Source organism: Pezoporus wallicus, unplaced genomic scaffold (assembly GCF_028554395.1).
Source record: "Pezoporus wallicus isolate ANWC-B61680 ecotype Strahan unplaced genomic scaffold, APGP_CSIRO_Pwel_v1 scaffold_3294, whole genome shotgun sequence".
NCBI classification, from domain to species: Eukaryota; Metazoa; Chordata; class Aves; order Psittaciformes; family Psittacidae; genus Pezoporus; species Pezoporus wallicus.
The window spans coordinates 2,318,015-2,345,514 of NW_026635478.1; the positions used below are offsets into that span (position 1 = coordinate 2,318,015).

A 27,500-nucleotide genomic window follows, 5' to 3' on the forward strand; every position below is an offset into this window, starting at 1 on the left:
AAAGATTGTACAAACATTCAAGCAGCAGTGTAATAAGCTTCATTTGGAAGGCAATGTAGCAAGTTCTGTATTTTTTATTTGGTTCATTACTTAAAACTAAATAACAATTGCTAGTTTTATTGCTGCCATTTAACAATGCTGGGATTTTCTCTGTTGGTGTTGAAATGTAGTATGATTTCAATTTTTTCCTCCCTGACATTTTACTCTACTAGTTTAATATTGATTAGCAAATGCGTATTGTAATCTCTGTTTTCTGCAAGCTGTAGCAAAGCAAGAAAGCACCAAAAAAAAAACCAACCCTCTGGAGAAAGACTAACCACACTGTTCTTTATTGTAAAATAAGGCTTACGTCTTGAGACTACTATATCCCTCTGACTTTATTTCACTTGTTACCTTGAGTGAATTACTTAATGATGGGAGGCAAACCTTAGCTTAAAGGTAATGTAGTGATTAAATAGTTAGACCAAGATTCTAGCAAACTGCTCTTATTATTTCTGAAAAGGAACTATAAAAGGAAGTGCCATCTTCCAAAGCTGCTATTTTGAATTATGTTAGAAACAGTTCAGAGTAAAGGACCAATTTTATCATCCGCCCATTTGTCTCGTCTATACATTTCTCTCTGTTTACTTCTCAAAAGCTCATGTCAGTCTAGTCCTCATAAAGAAAATAACATTTGTTCATGCAGAAGTATTTTTTGCATCAAACACTTGCCAGTCTCAACCATTTAAACAGAGACACTGGCAAAGACGCAGCATTACTTAAGTTTGGGTTATGAAATGGAGTGCCACGAAGAGCTGCCTGGAATAGCCCCTTTTCCATACAAGATGCTGCAAGGACAGTTTGTGCCTGCAGTGACTCCCTGAGACCTCCAGAGTCAGCAGCAGTTTTATTACTTTCATGAATGCTGCAGACAGAAAAGTGAAATTTCAGCACATGCCAAAGTAGGGAGCGGACTGGCACAGAAGAAAATATTATGGATCTCTTTATTGCCTGTCTGTTGTCTGGGACTGTGGGCAAGACACTAGGAGAAGCTGCTGGATGTTTGGGAGCAGCACCCAGCAGGAGAGCTGGGTTGTCAGATAGTGCCAGGAGGCATGGACTGAGTGCCCAGAAGTAGCACCCACTTAACGTAAATTACTCAGCAGAAAGGAGATGGCTCTGTTGAGGTAGTCTGTTTGGAAGTCAGAATTGCTGAAATCTTGCAACTTTGGGCAAATATTCTAGGAGGTTTGTGGAGTATTTCTTCCCATTTTTATCTGTGTGTTGAAATCTCTGGTAATACCAGAAATCCTGTGAAAGAGATAGTCAGTTTGTTCTTCCAAAACTTTTCTTCAAATATAACACTACCAGAATTTCCCAGAACACATTTCCTTCCTGAAGTGCTCAGTGAAAAGCACCCTAGAAAGCACTGTTTGATGTGGTACAAGAGACTGGTTTGGGAACTACTAGAATAAGTGACTTAATTTTAGGCAAAGAGGGAATGAATGAACAAACATAACTAAGAGCTTGTTCCAGTTAATAGGCAGGCAGCCCAAGAGAGAGACCTACTTCTCCTCTGCCCTAGGAACAGCAGTCATTCCTCACAGGACTACTCTGCACTGTAAATCACTTTATAAATGCAAAATGCCTCAGCAGAGCCCTAGAACAGAACAATTCTTGCTGTGAGGAGCTATCAACTTGCTTTGCAGAGAACAACTTGACATCTGGGATAGTCTATAAACACCAAGAAGAACAAGCTGGGAGTGCAACCAAAAGCACAAACCCATTCTTGCAAAGTACAGATGGGGCCTACAGAAGTATCAGACCAGAAGGATTGAAGAAGTAAGTTACTCCTCTCTCTCACCCTCTCCCCCTCTATCTGTTTCTTTTTTTAACAATCCTGAGCTTTAGATATGCCAGCTTTTTTAATCTATAAAACCATCTGTGTAGCTTTTCTCAGTGGTATCCTTCCATTTATGTCCTGTGTCATTGGTTTGTCTGTCTCTCCTGATGTTGATAATGTTGTTGACAGCTTCTCTTGAAGTTTCCTACGAGCATATTTTGAATTACAAAGGGGGAGGGGGGGGACGACAGCCAATGCAAAGTGAATGCAGAGCTATTTTTACAGCCTTGCATTATGGAACAAGTTTAGTTCTGTCTTGGTCCATTTTTTCTTCAGCAGTAAAATTTCTAAACCACAGAAAATTTCACAAGAATGGGCAACTTCCTCAGCCACTCCCCCTCTGCCCTGCAGCAGGATCCACAGGGAGGACCTCAAAGCACTGTAGAAGTCTGGCTATTGTGATACCTTTGTTGGTTGTGTGATTATCTGACAAATAAGTTTCCACAATGCATTTACAAGCTTCATAAGAGGGCCCTTTGGCTAACCACCTGAGACACAGGATGCTCTTAAAATCAGGGCAGCTTTTTTTAGATAAAAAATTAACTGTTTAATTGTCATGTAACCCTGACATATAGATAATATTTCCTGAGCTGCCCCTGTTAAGCCAATTGCACAGACTAAGTGCCTCAAAGTCACTTAAATGTAGCCCAAAGTCTAAGGGGACTAAAATCCATTTATTTCCCTCACCCTGCCAGGAATGCACACTAGCACTTTTCCTTGAAAATCACTCATTTTGCTGTTTATGTCTCTCTGGTGCAGAAACTGTGCTGGTTGAATGAATAGTGGTTAATTCCACAGTTAACCTCTCTTGCTCTTTCTGCCATGACACAGGGGTAGGCCTCAAGATCAGGAGGCCAAGGGAATAAAATAATGAAGCTATTGCCATCAGCTTTAAAAATATATTCTGTTCACACCATGCCATTTCCATGCCATCCAGTCTGAATCAACAGCCAAGTGACTTAACTCCTCCTGATCAATCTTGCTTTAGCCCTTGGCAAAATTAGCTAGTCAGTCCACTGCTGTCAGTCCAGCAACTGTGTCAGGGGCTGGGCAGCCTCCTCCACAGAGAAGCAATAAAACAGGAATGCTGAAGCTGTCCCAAAGAACAGCCATGCATCTTTAGTGCTGATAATCCCTGTTTCAAAGGAGACTAGAGGACAAGCCCCCTTTGCGGTCTCTTATCCCTGCACTGGGAGGCCTGTGCACCCTGGGAGCAGGACTGGGCTGACTGGAGCACCGACTATGGACAGGCAGCAGACAGCAGGTGTCCTGCCCAGTGTCAAGCCTACACGCTGCCCCTCCACTTACCCTCGCATCCCTGCAGCACCAGTGGCTAGTACAGAGGTTCACTGCTGGAGATGGACATTGCTCCAAGCCCATTTCCTTGCTGCTCCTGGCATGCGTGGAGTGTGTCTTACTGTGTCAGCCTGTGTTTTCCCTGCCAAGAAATAGACAATTCTTTGAGGAAATAACAAACCAGCTGGTTTTTGTGTCTTCAGCTGGCTACATGCAGATAAAAACATAGACAGACATGAAAAGATTTGGCCAGTGTTTTCTCTGACTTTGGTATAGGCCGAAGGGCTCCTTGCTCTCCCTCCATCTCCAAATCTCTCTCCCCATTCTTTTCCCAAGATATATAATAAACTCAGGAAACTCTTTCTACCTCATTGGGTAGGAAATAAGATTATTCTCATGGGAATGACATATTCTCAATGTGAATTCTTCAAGGGAATGAAGGTCTTCAGACTCAGCAACCTAGGGAAGTCAAGATTGGCTTCAGCAGCAAGGACTTACAAAAGTGGTTTCTGATTCCCGTTCTGCAGTGACAGAAACTTGGGAAGTGACTTGGGAAGTAACTTAGGGGTCCTCATCCATCGCCTTGCTCATGGCCAAGAGCATGAAGGGGAAAGGAAGATCTCTGCGGGGTGCCTACAGTACACATGTTGTGAACTGCTTGTCCCACATATCCATAAATTTGGGAAGCTTGGAAACTCTTCTCCAGCACACCACAACAACAACATGGCTGGAGGTTATTCAAAGCCACTACACTTCCTGAAGGATACCACAGAGATGGGTCTCCTGATGGACAACTGCACATTAGCCCACACCACAGCAGGCAGTCTGGTGGGATGTTTTGCACACATCTTATCTACGTTTTACCAAATGATCTACACAAAGTGATTGGCAAAAGAGTTCTCACAAATGAACAATTCACTCCATGAATTGGCATAGAAAAAAAATGTAATTCAGATAATACCACAGTGATCCTGAGTTGTTCTCTGAGGTAAAAGATGTCACCTTCCTATGCCCTAACATTTAGGAACATCTCCTAAAATACAGCACTCTTCTTTGTTCTCAGCAGGAGCAATTCATACACTTAGCAACTTGCTTCCTAAGAACTCTTAGTCAAACAAGATAGTTTGAAGTTGTAATTATTGCACACAGGGGCTGACGATCTGTCTCCACAGTATTCCATAATGGGAACAAAACTTCTTTTTCTAGAGCAAGGGACAAAACCGAAACCTTGAGACCTTGCTGTCCTGGTGTATTTAGAGTCCTTGCAACCCTTCACTGTCAGAAGTCTGTGGCCTTTTTCCTTGCTTCCCATTCACCCTGACAGACTAGTTTTTTGCAGTGAAAAGATTCAGCTCTCCTCACAGACATCACAGAGTACAGAATTTCAACCCTCAAGTTGCCTTCGTGCCATGTCTTCAAACACCTGTCTGATCTTTTCTGACAATGCTGATGTTACAAGTCTCCAGTTATGTAGTTATCAGCCATGTATTTAATTGGAACGTGCCGGTTTAAATCCAGCTTCTACTTGCATTCCTGCCTTTGTACTTCCACAACTAATTGTGAACACAAATACTGCTGCTCAGCAGTTAATAAAACTGATTGCACTAGCATAAATTCATTTTAAAAGTCATTAGAAATCAGGATCATTAACATGGTGCATATTTTTGCACAGCCTGGAAACCTTCTGCTGGCAAAATATGCTGTGCAAAACAAACCCCATGCAACAGCTTTTGTAAATTTGCTGCCTTTTCTTTCCTTCCCCCCATAAAACTGTGTTTCTAGCTCTGATGTGATGTCCCCCAACAAGAGCAGATCAGATATCTTATATTTTTGTATGAAGTAGAAACAGGGGTGAAGCATTTTCTGTAAAAGGCAGATACCTGCAGTTGGTTCTTGACAATGATTTCAGCAATATTTTTGTGGCAATAATTTGTCTAGTAAAAAAAAAAAGCTGAAAAATACAAGCACAGAAAAGTAAAAGTCTCTGTCCTGCCTATTTATAGATAAGCAGCAAAACTCATCCTGGTTGCAACAGTGCCATCTCAACCTAAGATTACCGACTGTGGGATACAGCCTCTCTTCCACTGGCAGAGTCCAAACTCAGAGCACTTGCTTCCCCAAAATGGTATTTTATCTGCTAAATTGAAATTTCTCCCATTTGAAAGAATTTCTCCAGCTTAACGTGGCACTGCATGTTACTCTCACAATGCTGAGATATCCTGTTAATCCCCTTCTTCTTTGGCAGAAGAAGATAAAAGATAGAGGCAGATGGACAATGAAATACAAGGCAGTGGGGTAGGGCTGTGGTTTTCCAAAATCTATGTCATACCCCTTTGCTTAATGATAATCTGAGAAACAAGCTGGGTGTTACGTGTCATAGCAGAGAGTAAATACCCTCTTCTTTGGGCAAATAACCGGAAAGGAAAAAAGGGCATGGAGAGAGACTTACCTTGGGCACAGTGACAGTATGGGGATGGCCTCAGAAGCACAGGGCAGAAGCCACAGTTTAAAATAGCTTTGATTCATCTTCTTATCATCCTCATTTTGATCTTTCCAGAAACCAGAGGGACTTGCCTGGAATGCCCTAGTGACAGCCCAGCATGGTCCCTGCTGTGCCAGGAGCTCCGAAGCGCTGCAGCCCCACATCACCACATCCAGCCTGGACACTTCACCCCAAAGCAACTTGCATCCATCACACTTTGGTCACCCTAGAAGCAAGGCTAGCCACTTCACTGGACAAAACCCAGGAAGTGGTGGCAGGCACCAAGCAAACTCACGGGTAGCCTTAAAGGAGCTGTTGAGACTTCAATGCACAGTGAGTCCAAAGAGTCTTTGGAAGCCAGCGCCTGTGATCAGAGTACCCCTGACAGGCTTACCAGTCAGTAAACTGCATGAGGAGAAAAACATGTTATCATTTGCCAAAAAAAATAAGGCTTCTAAAAAGCAATGATCATGCTAAGAAGATATGGGGAGGTGTTGGGTCTGGATCTGATCTTTCTACCTTGCATTTGCAGTCTATACTGCTCACCGTCTTCAGACCCAAGGGTCTAGTCTGCCTTTTAACTTGTAATTCCCTAATATATAGACAGTTCATTGAATATTTGAGATCCCCTCTCAGAATTTAGTTCCTCTATTGATGTCTAAATGTTATAAATTGTATATGTCCATCTGCAGGAGATAGAAGCATTTACAGGTATTTAACAGTGAAAGACACTGGATTTGAGAGTATCTCAACAGTTCTCTGCACTGAAATCTCAGCTCTGAATCCAAACTAAGGTTTTAAAATCCTGAACAACTTATTATTCTTCAGATTGTTTCATTAGGAAGAAAATGCAAGTTCTTTCATGTAGAGTTACTGATAACAAAGGCTGGCTAGTGCTGAATGCCCTGCTGAATTCACAGTGGGGTTTGTGGAGCAGGATTGTATAGCAACAAATGCCAACTGCTTAATGTCTCACTGAATTATAGATTTTGGAAGACTGTTTAATAAGAAAGAAACTAGTTAAGGTGGTTTCCAGTGAATTTTACATGTGTATAAAAAGCACAGGACTGACATTGGCAACGTATCTTGGGAGGATTAAATTATTGTATCATACTCCTGGATTTGAATCCTTACTGATTCATGCATTACTCCCTTAGTTTATGTATGAAGAGATCATTAAAATACACAACATTCAGTAGGTCACTTTTTAAAAAGGCCTTTTTTTTTTCTATAAGTAAATGACTTTTTTTTCTATAAGTAAATGACATTTTTTCCTCCATGTCTCATGATTTTTCCTCTGAAGGTGTTATCACATTTTCAAACAGAAATGACTGCACTGCCTTGTTCACTTTGTACTCCAGTTCTTTGTATGATTCTGTGTTTATCATTTGAATTCAATTAGTTTGAATTAGGCCACGACATGAAGCTTTAAGCAGTTCTGCATTGGTGAAACATGAGGAGGTCCTAGTTCATTCAGGATCTCATCCATCACTGGGGTTGGAGTCACCTTCTGCTGCAGCAGGTATGCTCAGCACGGTGCACAATTAATGCCACAGGATTTATTCAGCATTGCCTTCTGATGGGTTCTGCTCTCAGTGGCTGAAAACTTACACCAACTTTATACAAACTCCTGCCATTTCCATCCACTCAGGATTAAAGCAAGCTGTCTGCAAGATTAAGCTCTACAGAAAAGAACAAGTAAAATAAATGAGAGGGCATCCAGTCCTGCTAATTATTGTGCTTGTGTATGCACACGTAGTGTGTGTGTGTGCACGCATATGTGCGTGTATATGCCTTCTTATAAGCAGCAAGGCCACTACAACTACTTACTAGTAAAGTCATACAGGATTTCCCTGCTTCATCTGCTAACAATTTTGCTAGACCTCAACATGGTGGGCTGAAGTATTCTGGGCAGATTTTCCTGCAAGCTATATCCAACACCAGACTGTCCTTTTTTTTTTTTTTTTTTCTAAGAACAAGTTTAAGGAAAAAATATACCAGGGCCTTGTCTTCTTGAAAGGTTAGCAGATATTTTTCTACTCCTGTGTAAATCAACCCAAATTTGCCCATGTTGCACACCTTCCCAAGATCAAGTCTGAGCACACTTCGCACAGGAAAGCAGTCAAATTCCCCAGAGAGACTATGCTTTCTGGGCACTGTCCCCACTGAGGTGCTCAGCATTGCCCAGCAGCTATCTCATCCGGGGGTGGTCACTAGGGTTGGCAGCACAGCCCCTGCTTGCCTTGCTCTCGGTGACATGGGCATGAAACTCCCCTCTTCAGGGGGAGGCAAGGATGGGGAGTGGGGAACTAGCTGTCCACAAATCACCTGCTGTGGAGGGGATGAGCAAATGTGTCTGCCTGTGGCACATTTGCTCAAAAGGAGATGCTCAAGCCTCCGGTGTCTCCACTGTCAGCAAATAGCTATGATGGCTGCTGGAGAGACTTTGTTAGCACTGGATCACATAAAGGCTGCTGCTAATGCTAATAGCTTTCAACAAAGGTATTTAGCAAAGATCTTTGGTGGATGAAATTAGTGGAACCTCTGAACTGTTATCTTTCTGTGTCTTTTTGTTCCACCTGGAAAATAAAGATAACAATGTCCCTCTTCTTAGACAGGAAAGCAAAACTCACCGCTATTCACCAACCACTTGAAAACAATAGCAGTGACTGTCCCTAAAAAGCTGCTGATAAAATTAATAATTATGTATCAGAACACAGCTTGAGTAGAGTGCAATACCCAAGCCATGGGCCATGTGCTGAACTATCAAGATAAAACAGAATATTGAAAAGCTGCCCAGTAAGTGATCCTAATCCATCCCAGGCACCTGTGGGTAAAAACCATGTAGCCATAAAATCGAGCACTCATTGCAATGCAAAACCAGAACAGAACTCAATTAAACATGCACAGGCAAAATTGATTCTAACACTTCCTAAGTTTTAAGGGTGTGATTTTGTAAACAATCATGTCCTTTCAATGCGTATTTCTTAACATGATATATGTATATGTGTTCTGGTGTGTACAAATACAGGTTTGCATGCATACTTACATCCCTGATTTGTCTTCCACCTCATTCTGGAAAAAAATGGTGCCTACAACTTATTCGAGGAAGAAAGAGAATGAGAGAAGGAATGAGGGAAGGCAGTCAGGCAAGAAAAAGAAAGGGAGAAAGAGAGGGAGAAAGAGGTGAAGGAAGGGAGGAAATAAGGAAGGGAGGCAGGAAGGCAAGAAGGCAGGAAGGCAGGCAGGCCTGGAGGCCAGAAGGGAGGAAGGGAGGGAGGGAAGGATGGGGGAAGGGAGGAAGGAAGGAGCACTACTTGGCCTGTTAAAGTGAACAGTACAGTTAGTGATCTTCAGTGCTTTAAACAAAGCAATGGATTTACAAGTGTGCTTATTTGCATGTTCAGCCTATTTCCAAAGCCAGACATATTACGTGCCTGGGCATATGCTTACTAACCTGATTATCATAGCAATCTCGAAATCTTGATCACACACTAAATTGGTGCAATGGTCATGAGTATCCTTGGGTGCACCATTGCTTATGTCAGTAATTCCAAAGTTCAGCACATCTTTAATTTCAGTACACTGAAGACCACTGAGACAAGCACTTTCATCTGTAGAGACAGTTCATCCTGTGCAGTTGAAACCACCTCAATAGATTGTGCTTGCAACCCTCCTAAAAATTCCCCAAATTGGGGTGCTTGTTTTAGCTACTTGGAAAATCACTCTTGGGAAAAAATCAGCTCTTCTCTGGGTTTTGCTGCAGGGCAGCAGTAGCAGATTAGCCATCTGCAGCAGAAAATTGACAGCTATTGTAGCTAAGGCAGCAGTAACACGAAGGGGAACAGTTAGAAGGAAGAGTCCAAGTGTGCCTGCAGGTGTCCTGAAATATGTAGCTCCACTGACTAGAAATCAGTAAAGCATTTGCTACTCCCAGTCACTGCCACAGTGGCTTTGCTGGGTTTCACAACAGGAGGGATTTATTCTTGACTTGACCCCACTTCGGTCAACTCTGTAGAATCCTTGTTAACAGACTGCTAAGTATCTTGCTAGTGACCATGCCAGACACTGTGGCGACATGCTTGGTCGGCTGCCCACAGTGTATTCATGGAAGAGGACACCTAGAGACATACACCGACCTAAAGTACCACACCTGTGGGAACTGAGAAAATACCATCACACAACTTTTTCCCTGCCAGAATTATTCTCTAACTGGCCATAAATAAAACGGCCCACAATAAAAATTCAAAGTCATTATTTTGAACATTTTAATAATTTTGGATTACTAAGCAATTTGCACAAGTTAATTGGAGGCAGTAAGATAAATGCAGTTCTCTACCATTAAATCAAGACAAGCCTTTAGAAGAATTCACAAATACCTGTAGCAAGCACATATCTGCCTTGCAATCCTGATGTTTCATCCACTACTGAAATAAGCGCTTGAAGCAGACGTGACATGGCAGTGCTGTACTTACTGAAAGTTACTGCCTAGGCAGGTTTGTCCAAAGTTTCCTAGTGAAACTGCTGACCATCCTATAATCCAAATATGGTTGCATTAAATCCTAAAAGCCACCTTCATTACTGGAAACAGAAGAAATCCTTCCTTTTTCTTTTGGACAGGAATTAAAGCTTACCTAGTAAACACCAGTGAGGATTTACTATCTAAATGACTTCTTCCTGTGGTAAACTTCTCAGTGACCTGCCTGCCAATACTAATGAAATCAACCCACCTTTCTTGTTCTGAGCAGTGGCTTTAAATTCCTAATTGAGTCCTTACGGCCATGTGCCATGCCTGACCAGTCAAAGATCCTATCTCTAATAAATTTAGACAATCTCAAATTTTGAAAAAAAGTACAGTAGCTACCTCTGAACCTGGTGAAGGCAATAAAGTTGAAAAACAAATCTAAAATAAAAATGCTTATTTCACCTGTCTGGAACAAAGCTTGATAATCCTAAAATGAATGTCGCAGCTATTTCAAAGCTAAAATATAGGCAACTCATTGCTAATACTCCATGTGAAAGCAATGAAGCAATTTTTACACCTAAGTAATGAAAGTGGGCAGTGAGAACACCTACAAATTAAAAATATTTTCTTAAACAGACACCTTCTGACTAAGATAGAAATTACAATAATTTTTGGCTTCACTTACTATACATAAGTATAAATGTAATGCAATGCAAGGGTGTCTGATTTGCAGTTATTTGGGTCTATAATTGATACCCACTCCAGCAAAGGATGAACATATCAGAAAAAAAATGAAAAAACTATGTTGGTGATGTAGGTTATTTGAAATATAACGATTTTCCTGAGCAGCCAAACTCCTTGTTCCATGTTGCTATTACAAAAGCATATATAATGTGAATTACAGAAAGAAACCAAGGATTGTATTCACATTCAGACTTCTAACTGCTACCATTTAAAAGGGCCATAAGCTACCTGTAGATACAACTCATTCTTTTCCTACCAGTGCATTTAGTGGTTTATTCATCCTGGGGAAGTTTATTTGTTATTTTGCAGGCTGGACTGCCCTGGAACTTTGCAGGTTGCTGTTCTGAGTGGAGTTTGATTTCCTGCTGTCTCTCTTCACCACCTCTCTCTTTTTGTAGATTCCCCTGCCATTCTCGTGCTTGTATCTCTGAACAGTGAGCATGCTTTTCACTTTAAAAATTACTCCTGCTGTGAGCTCACTTAACAGGATTGGACATTTGTGATTTTGCTCTTCAGCAGGTCTTTCCGCTTTTGAAGGAAGAGTTCAGGGCTAGCCACTGTGTTCTGGCCATTGCTGCTTCCCTGCAAAATGAAATTCATTTACACTTGGTTTTCTGTGCTGCCTCCTTGTCTTGTCGGTTTTGAGAGGTGCCAATGTTTCTGGGAGGCTGTATGCACGGATATTTGTTTTGCCTTTTAATTGTGACTCTCCACCCAAGAGACCCCCTGTTTGTGGCAAACACCTTCTGGGCCTGGTAGCCATCAGCACTGGGGTTTTACATCGGAGGATCTCTGCAGTGGAGTCTTTCCAGGCCTAGGACTCCCATGGAGACAGTGATGTAGGTCTGGGTTTTCTCACTGCAGCACCTGGATGCTTTCTTTGTGAGGGAACCTGCTTCTGATAACCCCTGTGGTGGTACTTCTTGAGAGATGTTGCACTGTATCCCTGCTGTACAAATGTACTTTGATGCCTTAAAAACCCATGCACTGCTGGTCATTCCTCATGCCATTATACCAAGCAGTGATGACTAGCAAAATTGCTATTGTTTGCTCTACCTATTGGGCTATAACCCTGTGCCATATTGATGATAACTACGGCCTGGTAAAGCACCTTAGTCCTCTGTGACTAACTTCTGTTCTGCTCTTTTGGTCCTTATTTCATTCACTGTAAGTCCAACATGTTTGTTAATTGATGCTCAGTTGTCCTTCTCAGCCTAACATGCTTACATAGGATGAAGTGTCTGATGTACTTCATCACTTGAAAGAAACACTGGAGCCTAGAAGCAGAGATATTATCCTTTCACCCCACCTTTTACTTACTGCATGGCAATGCTATTTCCATGGAGGTATTGCAGTGTTCTTTAAAATGCAGAAATGTGGGTTTCATTTTGGATTTTTCAGAGCTAGGAAATCTCAACAGCTTCTCCCTTTTCATCCTCATGGAGTGATATGTTCCCTCATGATGAAGGTGAGGGATTGTTATTGCCTTCATTTGCACAAACATAGGTGGGAATAGCATGGGTAAAGCCCTTTTCCACAGATGTAGATAATCACGAGTTCAGGGCTTCCTGAACCATGCTTGTACATCAGCTCTCCTAAATAATGCTCTTATTTAGAAAAGCTGTTGTCTACATTAGCAAGTACCATATAGTACAGGTGAAATAAATAAACTGGGAACTGTGAATTACATGTTACTTGTCACTTTCAGACCACATATTCAGGCAGTTCTTTACCTTATCCATTGGTTTCTGAAAGGTCAAAATTTAGCTGGATTTTTCCACCCCTTTTACAGTAATACTACAGATTTCAGTATGATTTAAGGGAATCTATCCCTGCTCTCTGCAGGCTTAGGATGCAATATTACAATATTTTGTCTTTTACATGCCACTTACATTAAAAGTAACATTGGTGTAATGGCACTATTTTTGAAACCTTCTACTAGAAGTTGTCAGGACTACAGTCTCAGTCATCAGGCTTTTACATTACCCAGGAGAAAGTAACTACAAATGCAGAGATATGAGTTTTATTAGGGACAAGATCAGAAGAAGCAAAGCCTCTATACTGCATTCTTAGCTGCTGACTTTAAGCAGCACCCATGCTAAGGAATTGCTCCCTAGGGCTCCATGGCATGTGGGAGCAAGAAAGATGTCTGAGGATATACACTTCAGAGAAATAGCAAGGAAGGTTTTGGGACTGCAAATATAATGAGCTGAACTCACCTTTGTTACACCAGTACAACTTCCTCGGATCTCAACAGGTTGTGCAAGTGTAACAGGAATCTGAGTGTTTCACTTTGCATATCAGCACTGAAATTTGTTGCTCTAAGAGGAACCTGTGGTAGGTGATGATTAGACAAGGTACAAAGCTTCTTTTGAAAAGAGAGGGATTTTTGAAAGCTAGGATAGAGGTTCAACAAATGAGAGTGGTATCAAGATGCAATAGCTATAGAAAGTAAAAAAAAGCTGAGCATGTGATAAGAGAGATACATAGTAGAAAGCTGACTGCTAGAATAGCGCTGGCTAAGAGGAGGCTAAGAATACTTCACTGCACAGTTAATGTTACAAAGGATAAGGCAAAAGTAGCTTAGTGTGCTTCAAGTCAAAGCTAAAGATGGTGTCCGTGACCATAAATGGTATAACTCCTCTATGGAAATTTAGTGGAGATTTTTAACACTGGAACGTTCTGCTGAAATAAGCACATAGAAATCAGATTGTCCTGGTTTTTTTTTCAGAGGTGTTCTTGTCTTTTCACAGAAAAGCACTCTTTGTCCTTCCTTAAGTTGTTATTGTCTGTCATTGGCCACTACCATTTAAAAAGCAGTGTATTTCTATTAAGTGCCTTTTGTTCTCAGAGCACCTTGAAAATAAAAGAAATGGAAGGCTTTATAAAGCCTTAGGTGTTTTAGTGTTCAACCTAAAGCTTTAGTTTTATGAAGAGAAGTCTCTGGTTTTCTAATTTCTCTTCCTTACCTTTTAAGCTACCTTTAATAAAAACATAATGTTGAGTTGTTCACACTAATATACACACACAGCACCCTGGTTCAGTCATGATTCTTATCTCTTGTTTCTGATGTTTGTGATACAGCCCTTTATTTCTGTTTCAGAAAGCTGAGAGGCAAAAGTGAGACTTTCTGTACCAATACAGAAAAGACAGGAATGTTAAAAGCTGTACAACAGATTCAGAATAGACAGTCACCTGATGCCTGTTTCATTCCTGGATTTATGCTGAAATACGGGGTAGAGTGCGAATGCATATGTTGAATGCATAAAATCTGTGAGGCTGTCTGTCAGGTGGGAATCAGACAGGAAGCCTGGAGCAAGGATACCCATAATCATGCCGTCAAAAGGCTTGCAATAAGCAGCAGAATATTTTATTTGCCGTCAATCCTACAAAAAGTCTTTTATAACATCTGTGTCAGCAGATTCCAGGTCCCAAGAGGTGCCACTTATTGAAAGTAGCAGAGAACTCAGTAAGGGTTTGTTGTGTATTTGACAAGTACACTCAGTGGAAAACCTCACTGGTTTAATGAAGTTATAGGTGGCAGAGGACATCTCAGTTTTGCCTGTGTTTGAGGCATTGTTTCAAGGTGAGTTGGACTTTCATGTTGATTGATGCTCAGTTAATTTTCATTGTTAGTGATTCCTGTTATCTATCATTTGTGCTTCAATAGCAGGTAAACCCTTTGGTCAGCCCCCTTTAACCCCAATGCTCTTCAGTGTGCAAATGCCTAAGTCACCTCCCTGCTAACACAAAAGCCTGGGAAAGGACATGATGATGGGGCACTGCACCACATGGTCATTTTCCCCCAGCTAGCAGAGACCAAGCTAACATGGATGCTGTTAGTATTTAACAGCTAAGGTTGTTCCCATGAGCTGCAGCACCATGGATGAGCTACATCACCTCCAGGTGCAAGCTGGCTTGTATCTGACGAGTCTGCATGCCTCTCCATGCCACATCCTTCTGCACATCCAGGAACTAGCCCAAAGAAAGCCAGTATTTCCACATTAGTCATGCCTGCTGAGATGTTTTACCAGAGTAGAGCACTGTAAAATAGCCACAATAAAATAGCCAGAGTCCAGTTACCACTGCTATTTACTGGATCTTCTGTTTTGGAGCAGAATACAGTTTGTTGCCCTTTCTCTGTCTCATATTGCAAAGTACATCCATACTAGTAGATAGGGATCGTTCACTGGCCCTGAGGTCCACTGACACAGCACTCCTCTAATCCATATGGCTAAACTCCTTTTCAAAACATTGGCCACATCTGGTCTGCATTTGGGCATGTCTTTCACCTTCACTAACCTTCAGGCTTTGTCTGAAACCTGGGAGGACTGCTACCCAGCACAGGCCAAAACCCTCTCAGGGACCTTGCCATAGAAATTCCAGTATGGATGGATGATCCCAGGCAAACACACAGACCCATGCCTTGGCCTGGGCCACTGGCATGGACAAAGCCATACAATACCACTCTGTGAAGCTTCTGGCTCTGCTGTGGTCATATATGACAGAGCTGAAAAGTCTGAACTTTTCATTTTGGTGACTGTAAAACAAAGCATCCCACCTAATCTTGAAGAAGTTGAAAAGAATTCGTAAAATACAGCTTGCCATTTGCCTTCAGTGTGGTCGTATATCTTAATTTATTTCTCCTTCCTTGGTAAACCACTCTGAGGTCAATAGTATCTAATTCAGCTAAATTGTGTTATAAAACGTCTCTTTGACAATTTGTAGTTACGATGCAATTATCTTAATTTTGTCTCTGATGAGTCTCTTTCATCGAGTGAGGTTTTGATCAACTGTACCTGTGCTTATAAAGAAAAAAATGTAGCATGCCTTGCTGAAGTTGTTTTCACTGGATGTTTCATATGGTACCTGCTCACTGGAGCTCTGCAAGTCGTATGTGAAGAAAAGATTCTGCTTGTCTGCCTGCTTCACAGATCCACTGAAAATAAGCACATCAGACACTGAGTTGAGCTAATGGCACACTTGCTTCCGGTTGCTCACTTTTGTTTTGGGTTAATGTCATGCCCTAGCATGTAACATCTGGAGAGGGGAAAGAAAGATTTAATCAAAATAAAAATAGCTGGTTTAGGTTTAAGTTTTTCTTTTGTATTATGAAGTGCAGGAAGGGAAAATGAAAGGGTATCATTTGCTGTGACGACTGAATAGAATAAGAGCTGTGAATGCCAGCAGGTCTGCTCCTCACCCACAAATCCAGCGCTTCATTTGTTTGAGGGAAAGAGCTCTGCACACCTTTCCACTGAACCTCAGCATGCTTCTCAGTATAAACAATAGCTCATGTTGTTGAGGAGGCTTATCAAGAAAGTTATGTCTGTAATGATGGGGATTTTCATCTGACATCCCCTGGGATTTGTGGAGCATTTGCTGCCCGTAAGTGTGGTGATAAGCTGCTCACTGATTAGAATATTCTATCTGGAGTGCAATTGGGCTCCCATTTCTCTGACATGTCTCCTCTGTATCTTAAAAATACCACTAGCACATCAACAGCTTATCACAAGGAGCTATATGAATTCAGAACATGATTCTTTCACAAGATTGTTCGGGTTAGGTGTCAGCATAGACTGAAAAAAAAAGGTGCTAGCAAGGGGTGAGCATAACAAGCATATCTCATAATCTTTCTGTGTTATAGCCCTCATTCTCTCATTCCTGTGCTTTTTGAATATCTATAGCTTTCAGTATCCTGGTGTCAGCTTTTGACTGTAGGCTCCTCAGGGCAAGTGTGCCTTTGCGTCAGTAATACACTTTACCCACTAATGGTACTGCCTGAGCAGTAATGAGTGAGCCCATTACAAGCAGCTGCAAATACAAATATCAGCAATAGTCTGGATGCTCTGCTCCATATCTAGATGTTTAAAACAGGAATGAATTACCTGGTTGCTCATCTGAATAATCACACAGGGGACCTGCATGCTTAACAAGTCTAATGTAAATCCACCAGCAGTCATAAAGCAGACTCTCCCATCATGCTGATGGTGTCTAATGACATAAGAGCCGTAAATGACCTCAGTGATAACTCCCACACAGAAAGCTGATATGTCTAAAACAATCAGCACTGTCTGGGTTCTCAGACAATGCGGTGGACACTGCCAGGCTCTTGAAAACTTCACTGCTCCTTCCCCAGGCAGATGTGGAGAGGGCCAAGGAGAAAAGGATATGCACATCAACATACCCTTAGCACTTGTCAACGTTGTTTTCAGTTGCAAAGGTAAAATGTCACCAGTGTTGAAGCCCTTGCCTAGAGAGCTAATAGCTGCTTGCTGTTAGGGCTTTCATTCCCTTTTTTAAAAACTCTTTTAAAATTGATACAATTTTGCTTCAGAATTGAAGCTGTCACAATATACTCATTAAGCGAGGGGCAGTGTCTAGCAACTGAGCTTTCCTGTGTTGTCTTAACACCAAATCTTTTCTTGTGCAAATCTAGTTAAAATATATTTAAAATATTAATTTTAACCACATTTATGTTTAAAAACTCTGCATTTGCCATGTGTGTGTACAGAAAAAAAGATTGTCCCGGACAGATACCTATTGTTCTGTTTTCTCTGCTGTATTTTAGCTGCTATATTTGTATTTTAAATAATTTCTGCAATTTTGGATATATCCTAATTCTCTGAAGCCTGTAGGGTGAGGATTTAACTCACCCTTTACCTCTCAGGGCACTGATGTCCTAACTCAGGTATGTGGAACAGCCTTGCGATTATTTTTTGACTTGGATAACCTCAAACCAGTTTCTTCTTCGGCTTTTCCCTCAAGCAGAGAGACCTTGGTTCACTCCTGGAAGCAGTGAAGAGGATTCCTCATGTCAGACCAGCAGGGATAGCTGACACATAGCAGCAATCTGGAGCAAAATCTCAGGAAAAGATATTTTGATATGAGGGGCCCACACAACAGAGGAAGAGATACCTTATTTCTTTCTCAGTGTAAGCTAAAATTTCTTCTGTGCCTTTTTTCCCCATACTGCTCAGGTCAAAACTTCCACGAATTGCAATGTGAATTTTTATTTTATAAAATATTAAAGGGCTGTCCCATCACTATTTGCATGCCCATTAAAGCACTTGTGCAGGAAAAACATTTAACTTGGTATCTCAAAAGTACTTTTAAATTATCGGTTCTGCTTCTGAAATACTATTAAAGAGGCTCTGTCATGAAGATAAAAACTTTTGAAGAAGCTTTTTTCTGTGAAAAGTTTGCTTCATTTAGCTAAGGAAACCTTCACATACTAGGTGCTTCACATTAATGGCAAGCACACATACCTGCAGCAGAGCTATCATGAACAGCATTGATAGACCTTAAGGCAATTTAGTTCAGCCAAAGGAAGGAAGAAAGACAAGTCATCTCTGACTGATATGTAGACTTTTTTGTGGGAATAAACTAGGATGCCTTGACTGCACAAAGAACTTAACATACTCAGGCTGTATGCTTCTGTTAAACCTTTTTACCGACTCAGTGACTAAGAAAAGTTTAGGCCTTTCTCTATGAACTTTTCTCATCTTGCCTGAGGTGTGCGAACATCTGCCCTGAAAGGTAGTGAGCCAGGTATAATGGGACTCCTAACCAGAAAACTTTTTCTTCTTCCCTTTGTTTTAGTTGTAAGATCAAGGTTATCTTTCCTTTAATGGGTTACCCCTGAATTCAAACAAAAAAATCCTTTTATTTTCTAGAAAGCAGAGGGCTATATCCACACAAGCATTGAAATGCTACTTCCAAAACTCAGGTCTTCATAAGCCACATTACCTTTACTCTGTAAGCACCTGAAAGCTGTAACTTTTATGGTTTGAACATCACCTTTTTCTAGTCTGGTATCTGCTTCTGTGTCATCCCAGAGAAGCCTCTCTCCCAGCCCCAGTTGGATCTGCAGGACTTTCTGCAGTGGAGGTTCCCCAGGGTGCTTTTTCTACCAGCACCAGTGCCTCATTTCAGGGATTCAGGCATCAAATGGGAGAGGGAAAAGTGGCACTTGATGCTCTCTTTGTGTGCTTCAGCTCTCCAGAAAGCAGAAAAGGTGTGGTCTAAGGTCCCAGTTAGTCATGATGTATTTAATAGTCAGCATCCAAAAAAAAGCATGGGAGGAAGCTACCCAGAGCATCCTGCTATTCAGAAGCTTGAATGTGGCTTTCACAAACAAGGGAGACTCAACAGCCTGTCTCCAGAAAGGAAGAGCCTTCCTGAATGCTCAAGTCCAAAGAAAGAACAGGCTTTAGACATGTGCACCTTTTGCTAGGGTTTGCTGTTGCATGTCTTCATCTTCTCACAGCAGAGCAGCTTGTTGGAGTCCATCTTGAGGCAAGCACTTCTATTCATGTGCTGTATAAACAGTCTAACAGAGATGCTGAGGATGCTACGAGATGACTAGGAGCAAGGCTGTGATCCCCAGGCATGCCTCTTGGCACCGGAAGAACTTCTTATAGCATTAAAAGCTTGTTGATGTTACATCCATTTTTATGGCTTTCACAACTTCAGCAAACGCTGGATGTCATTTTTGTATTTTATTTTTCCTGTCTATATGAGAAGGTGATAATTTCTACAGCCACGTGGCCATCAGCATATATTGTTAGATTAATACTCATGCAATATGCATTCAACAAGGCAGTTATCTGAGCTCTGGAACATTGCCATGCACAGATCAATCATTTGTAAAAGAATGAAGGGCTTTTAGCTTGAATCAAAATTACTTATCTCCAAAAATGGATACTATGTTTCAGAAAGTGTAATTGCAATTGCAAAGCTATTTACAAAATTAATAGAACTGGGCTTGTTTTCCACAATGACTACAATGCTTTAGCTCTTGTTTTGTGAATTGTTGGCAAACAATATAAAAGTTTTTCACCTCAATGTAATTCACTGCTAGAATTTGTCATATAATTTAAGCATATATTCTTGATTTATAGTTTGTTCAAGAGAAATTTACAGCAGCATTCCACACTCTTTGTTGAGCTGTATTGGTTAATATTGATTGATAGTGCATATCAAATGATAGCTTTCTGTTCCCTGATTAGATGACAGTCTTATACTAAGAGTTTTCCAATGCCAACTCCAATGCTTTTCAATTCCAAACTTACTTTTGATGAGAATTCTCTCATAATCATTCCAAATGTCACCTGTTTCACCTATCATTCTTGCTAGCTAATATGTACCATAAAGTATTCAAACAAGGAAAATAAAAAGGTACCGAGCACATCTGAAACAAATGCGTGCTAATAGAATTTGATGAATTTTTCACTTCTACTAAAAAAAGCCAACTTATTCACATCATTGTAGACACTCATAAAGTCTCAGAATTCTAGATTAAATAAGTCTCAAAAAAATCCCTGTATGGAGAGGAACAATTTCCTCTTTAACTCTTTCAGAAAGGAGTATCTATAAGGTGAATTGTTCATAAGCATAAAGAAGTTCACATAAACCAAACCTAGTAATTTTCACCCAAGAGGGCAGAGTTGGTTGTGAAGAGTCCCCATATCTTAATTGCCCTATCAAACCCTAACCTAGGAGGTGGAGAGAATTATGGCTCTGGCCTGGACATAGCTGAAATCCCAGTGAACGTGCATGTTTGCGAACTTTTAGCCCAACTTGGCAGTAATTGCACAAGAGAAACTGGTGCGAGTACAAGCTGATCTGAAGTGAAACATCTTGCAAAACAGTACTGTAAAAATACCAATCCCCAAATCCCACACAGAGCACACCTGTGTCTTTTCCATGTACAACTCCCCAGCTTCGGAGAAGGAGCACCGCAGATGTATTAGGTTCCCCACTGAGGATCAGAAAGGGAGCTGGGCTTTATGGGGATGAGGGCCATCGCATTACATTAGCAAGATGTTTTGGTTATATGGGGGCTTTGCTTCCCTTTTTTCCCTTTCAAAGGTATGGCAAAGGCCCTGCTCAGCCCATGCTGTGCCTGGCTGCTGAAGCAGTGCTCCCACCAGGCCCCACCAGCTCTGAGGCTCATGGCACCCATACTAATTAGGATGACATCAAAGCTGATTTCCCTTTTCCTTACAGGAGAGTAGGGCCGGGCTCCAACAGATTCAGCCAAGGTTTCTCAGGCCCTCTAGGCTTTTTGCAGTTGGAAGACAACACAGAAACAAACGGTTTCAGGCTTTTTAGGCTTTGTAGTTTTGCTTGCATTGCTGTTTTCAGTTTGGGGTAATTAATGGGTTTTTAACTGCCAGCTGTGCACAGTCCCACATCAATCTTTTCTGAATGAGAACCTCATATGGTCATCATAACCTTTACTCCAAAAGGAAATTAAATAACTAACCTGGTTTGTATGTCTGCCAGACTAGAAGGTAATTTTAAATATACAGTCTTTGCAAAGAGAGTGGAGATGGTTTTGGTAAACTGGGGTCCCATCATGCAACCTAATAACCTGATCATATTGAGTCCTGAGCAGCTCATCCCACCTCTGGAGCTAGATGGAAACAGTCAGGCCTGATGAGTGCTGTGAAACCCTGCAGAACTGTTGTGTCTTCCCCTTTTTTACGCTTTATGCAGATTATCACAACTACAGGTAGAAGTTGCTGTGTAGGATTGGACAGCCTGGCAGAGGGCAGCTTCTGTTGTAACCATGACCTGGAATATCATCATTCAGGGACAAATAGCATAGGAGCCCTGTCACAGAAATACAATGCCGTTTCTCCTTAGGGGAGATGAACCTGCCTGAGTCCAGACACTGGACTTTACCAGCTAATGATGCTAGGCTGAGATTGGGACATCAAAAAGCGAAGTGTGGGAGGAAAGCATCCTGTGAAAGGGCATTCTTTGTTGGTCAATCAGACAGCTGAGAAGAGGGAAATGAAAGACCACTGGAGGTTAGTGTGTAGGCAGATGTTCCACATGTTATTTGCACAGATGAACAATTGATTTGTTGCTGCTATTGGGTTATCTTTTCCCCTAAATTAATGTTCCTTTCCTCCTTCTGTTAAAAATGGTTTTGTTTCAAACACGGGCTCATCATTTGCAAAGGGGAAACTGCAGTTTCTCAAGGGACACCAAAGAAAATACCTCTTTTTCAAGTGCCACAATTTGGATGGAAGGCTGAAAGTAACTTAACTTTCTGAGGGCAGCCCTATGCTGCTGTTGCATGGGTTACCCCTGTCATTCAGCCAGGGTCATCCTCCTAGAGGATGGACTTCTGCAGCAGATCTCCCTGAAAGGCCTGATGGCCTGTGCAAAAGCTGCCAATATCCAGACAGCCATGTGCTGTGTTAGAAGCCATATGCTATGGTTGTCCCCACGCAACAGTTCACTGCTTCTTTATAGCCCTTTGTGCTTCAGAAACCTGTTGTCATGGGCTTCCTTTCTCAACCACCCTGAGCTTTCTGCCAAAGTTATCCTTGCTCTTGACTCCAGGCCATGGCTTTTTGCCCATTTAGCAAACTTCTTAAACAGCTTCTGATTTTCAAGCTTTTTTTTTTTCCTCGTATGTGGACACATTCAACTCTGGTAGAAATCTCATAACATTCATTCATAATGAGATATTCAGTACTGTGAAGCTCCAAATATAAATATTGCTAATTACAACTGCCCTTTGTTTGTTCATAACAAACGTAACCAGACCCTATAAGCCTTAAGCAATAAACAACCTGTAATCCTAGAGTTAATGTATTATTAACTGTTAGACTGAGTCTCCAAATAGATAGCTGTCAAGTTAAATCTCTGAAAGTCATAATGCTTTCCTACCAGCTGCCTGAGATCTTCCAAACTTAAGTTCCCCATAGCAGATGCTTTTGGACTAATTCATCCTACTTACTGGTTTGATTCAGTGTTTTGTAGCAGACACTCACTCTCCCAGGATCCCTTCCGGAGTTTATTGTTTGCATATTTTCACGGTCCTCCAGCTACTGATCACTTTAAAGGGGGTAATGCAGGATGCCATCCCTCCCCCCAGTCCTTCCTACAAGAATGACACCCTGGTTTTGAAGATTTCACTTACATGAATCACCCTGCTAATGTTCTGCAGTGACACATCAAACCTTCTCTCATCAGTGAGAATTTCCAAGCCTTTTTGCACAATAACTATCCAGCTAGTATTAATGCATGAACTATTCAATTTCTTCCCTTCCCAGCCAGCTCCAGCACTGTTCAATACAAACGTGACTTCCTAAGACTGAACTACATTTTGTTTCCTAGTATCCTTCATCTTTCATGTCCTCCTAGTTGCTTCCCTGATTAGAATAACATTTCCCCTTTCTTGCTATATTTTCTTATCTCTGGGGGAAAAGTAGCACTGCAGCCTGGGGGCATGGTAGCTGCTGTAGGAAAGCAGCTATATAGCTGGCGGGGAAGAGTTGCACTTGTCCCTGTGTTCCTCCCTGTGTCTGGGAGGTTACCTGACAGCAAAGCTAGTGAATACTCTGCCAGCATAGGGCAGAGCTGATAACTGTGCTTTCCTGCTGAGGCTGAATGTTGTGCATGGCACACAGGGTGTGCTGGACTACTCCACTGAGAGTAAAGCTGTGACAATGCAGTGTGGTTATTTGTATCCTAAGGAAAGACTCCAGTCCCAGAAGTCAGACTCTTCCTTTCATTAGGCAGTGCATGGGAAGAAAGGGAATGTCATGGCTGGCTGCAGCAGCTCGTCCATAGGGCCCCAGGACCTCAAGTCCTCCTCTGCCACTTCACTTCTGACACCACACCACAGGCTGTCAGCTGTGACCTCTGAGGTTGCCAATACCAGCTCTCTGCTCTACTTCCAGTCTTTGCAGTGTCTGCTCAGGAGCCAATGGGGGAATTAACAACATTCCTAACACAGTAGTGCCCAGGGCTAAGCAGACTCTTGGAACATGATGCAAAATTATCAATTTGCAAATATACATTCAACTATAAACCGCTTGTGGTTAGAAGCTGCCTTTGAGAAACTGTGGACAGTGTGTAATGCCTTACATCCTGCATAAGCAGGAGATGCGGGAGCTTGCAGGGAGCCTGAGGCAGCTGTGTAGAGAGGAATCAGGGACTAATCATGGGAAGGGAAAAATAGTGGGACAGACCTGTGAGGAAGACCCTGAGATTCAGTTGACCAACCCCTTTTTGGGAGAAAAGGGCTTTCCTTTCCTCCCCTTCTTGCCACGTCTGCTTCTCACTGAACAAAAGAGACCACAAGAGCTGCCTCCTCAGCAGAACCACATCAAAGCTATGGCAATTAACACCCTGCCACTCATGAGTGTCCAGCCTAGGGGAAAATCTCTTGGTCCTCCCATATCATTGTCCAACCCTAGACAAGACCCAAACTGACTCTGCTTAACTTTCGAGATCAGACAAAATGGTCGTGGGTAAAACACACTCTGTATGCGTGCCAACATGCTGATCCCCATCACAATCAGCAAGCAGGTCTCAAGGGTACCCAAAGGCCGTTCATCAGAATTCTCAAATGATGCTGTAAATAGTCTGGTGGGTGGGCTGGGAAGGTAAGAGAATGTCTCCTTCATAGGCTGACCACCCGAGGAGGGGAAAAAAGATGTGTAATTGCTAAACACTTCTATTATATACTTCCCAAAGTACAGAGGTGGTGACCACACTGGGAACGCAAGCCAAATCAGTTTCATGATCAATGATTCTATTGTATTACAAGTCATTACCATAAAGTACAGCGAAACAAGAACCTTAGCCCAGGCCCCCAGCCAATAAACACTAAAACAGCAAATACTGGCTGTAAGTAAGGTACGACAAGCTGAAACTCAAGATCAAGAGCAACAACTTTTAGAGCCAATAAATGAGCATTGTGACGAGTGACTATTAATCCAAAAAAATAAATGCTTATCACAAATACAATTAGACAAACTCTGGTCAGATCTGTCGTTATCTCAACCCTTCGGGCCTCACATTGGGTGCCAAAAAGAACCATCGTGATTTAAGCCCAGCCAACAACCCAGAACCACACAGCCTCTCGCTCACTCCCCGCCTTCCTCCCCCTGCTCCCAGAGGGATGGGGAGGAGAATTGAAAGAATGTAACTCCCACGGGTTGAGATAAGAACAGACCAATAACTAAGGTATAACACAAAACCACTGCTGCTACCACCAATAATAATAACGATAAGGAAAATAACAAGGAAAGAGAATACAACTGCTCACCACCCGCCGACTGATACCCAGCCCAACCTGAGCAGGGATCTAGCCCTTCCAGGCAATTGCCCCCAGTTTATATACTGGGCATGACGTGCTGTGGTATGGAATACTTCTTTGGTTAGTTTGGGTCACGTGTCCTGTCTGCTTCCTCTTGACTTTCCCTCCTCCCTGGCAGAGCATGAGACTGAGAAAGTCCTTGGTCAGAGTAAACATTACTGAGCAACAACTAAAAACATCGGTGTTATCAATGCTGTTCCCAGGCTGCAAGTCAAAAACACAGCACTGTACCAGCTCCTGAGAGGGAGAAAAATGACTGCTACTGCTGAACCCAGGACAATCTTCCAGTTTGTGTATGCCAAAGGATGATTGACATTTAGCCTGAGCAGTGAAAGAAGAGCAAGAATAAACACGTCAGGTGACAGCTTGGTGTCTCTACACACAGCCTCTGTGCTGCTGGCTTCCTAGAAATCTGAGCCCTTCTGAGAACCCCAGAAAATAGTATTTTGGAGGTTCCTGGGTAGGCTATTGTGCCCTCAAGAAGGCAATTTTCAAAGTGATACCTGTGCCTGTTTCCTTGGCCATCTATATATTGGCTTTGGGCAGCTGGTGCTGAAAAGGCAGCGTATAACCAAGACACAGCTAGCACCTGAGGGATACTACTATTTGAGCTACAGTGGTGGTAGCACGGACTCTTGGATTGAATCTGACATTTTTGATCCCCACTATGGTCTATTATATTCACAGAAACTTCCTTGAACTGTTCAGTGATATTTTAAAGTCTAGTTTAAAGGTTTTATTTTAGATTCATATTGAAAATACTTCAGCATTCAGGAAAAAGTCATTCAGAATTCATTCATTTCCCCTGGCCTGGCAGTAAGGCAGGTCTTCCGCAGTGGGATTTTCAGAGCCTTATTACGTTTCCCTCCCCTCTTCTCTGTGGTCTCTTGACTGAAGCAACTTCACATTTACATTTTTCACTTCTTTAAATAGAACTCCATTTGCCTTTAATTAGCATCACAGAAATACTGGAGTCTTCCACAAATGTACACAAGCAGTGATACCTAGTAACCCCTCAGAAATCTCCAGCAGAAATGAATAAAGAGGCCAATTTGGATAATCTAGACTGTGGATTTGAGTCTGTGACGTATGAATGCACTACAGTTGGTGGTGTAGTAAATCCTTCAGCCTACCATCGAATTGTTTTGTATCCTATGATGATTCGAGTTTCTGATGTTCTAGGTGACCAGGAGCTTGTTATTATGAAAAGAAGATATCTTCATTTGGCCCATGTGTAGATACTTCTTGAAAACTTCCCAGTGAAGCAAATGAAAGCCCAATCATTCTCTACAGGCAGTTTTGTTTATTCATCTGTTGTTTTCTGTGTTCTCTGATTTGGAAGAATCAAGAGGACTTCAGTGGTTAATGTCTCTTAAGATTTCTGAATGGATGAAAGCATGACTTTATAACAATAGAGACTGAGAGCTAGGACTCCTAAGTTCCACTGATCCTGACTGTGGTGAAGCATAGGGAATGAACAGGGAATCAACATTATACTTAATTTTTATATCTGACAACAATCTGGATCTGTTGATCTGAGTGATTCTGTAGCTGGCCACCATCCTTTTCTGGGCATCAGATAATGACAATAGTAAAAACACCTCAGAGGACATGTTAATTAGTACCTACTCATCTTCCAGCAAATCAACCTCTTCATAGAATCATAGAATCATAGGATGTTTAGGGTTGGAAAGGACTTTAAGATCATCTAGTTCCAACCCGCCTGCCATGGGCAGGGACACCTCCCACTAAACCATGTCACCCAAGGCTCTGTCCATCCTGGCCTTGAACACCACCAGGGATGGAGCATTCACAACTTCCCTGGGCAACCCATTCCAATGCCTCACCACCTTCACAATAAAGAACTTCTTCTTTATATTGAGTCTAAACTTCCCCTGCTTAAGTTTTAACCCGTTACCCCTTGTCCTATCACTACAGTCCCTAATGAAGAGTCCATCCTCAGCATCCTTATAAGCCCCCTTCAGATACTGGAAGGCTGCTATGAGGTCTCCATACAGCCTTCTCTTCTCCAGGATGAGCAGCCCCAACTTTCTCAGCCTGTCTTCACACAGGAGGCACTGCAGCCCCTTGATCATCCTCGTGGCCCTCCTCTGGACTTGTTCCAACAGTTCCATGTCCTTCTTATGTTGAAGACATCAGAACTGTACACAGTGCTCCAAGTGAAGTCTCGGGAGAGCAGAGTAGAGGGGCAGGATCACCTCCTTCGACCTACTGATCATGCTCCTTTTGATGCAACCCAGGATACGGCTGGCTTTCTGGGCTGCGAGCGCACACTGAAGCCAGCTCATGTTGAGTTTCTCATCAATCAACACCCCCAAGTCCTTCTCTGCAGGGCTGCTCTGAATCTCTTCTCTGCCCAACCTGTAGCTGTGCCTGGGATTGCTCTGACCCAGGTGTAGGACCTTGCACTTGGCATGGTTAAACTTCATAAGGTTGGCATCAGCCCACCTCACTGTCAAGGTCCCTCTGGATGGCATTC

At 42.1% G+C, this 27,500-nt stretch overlaps 1 long non-coding RNA gene across 1 annotated transcript in view; it reads right to left on the bottom strand.

The window, feature by feature from the left end:
• Window positions 1-9,899: 9,899 nt before the first annotated feature.
• LOC130607838 (uncharacterized) overlaps window positions 9,900-27,500 on the bottom strand; it is a 35,130-nt gene continuing 17,529 nt past the window's right edge. Inside the window, exons 2-3 of the long non-coding RNA XR_008974374.1 lie at window positions 13,089-13,201; window positions 9,900-10,193 (exon numbers count right to left, since the gene is read on the bottom strand). This is a non-coding gene — a long non-coding RNA (uncharacterized LOC130607838). The remainder of the gene's footprint in view (window positions 10,194-13,088; window positions 13,202-27,500) is intronic.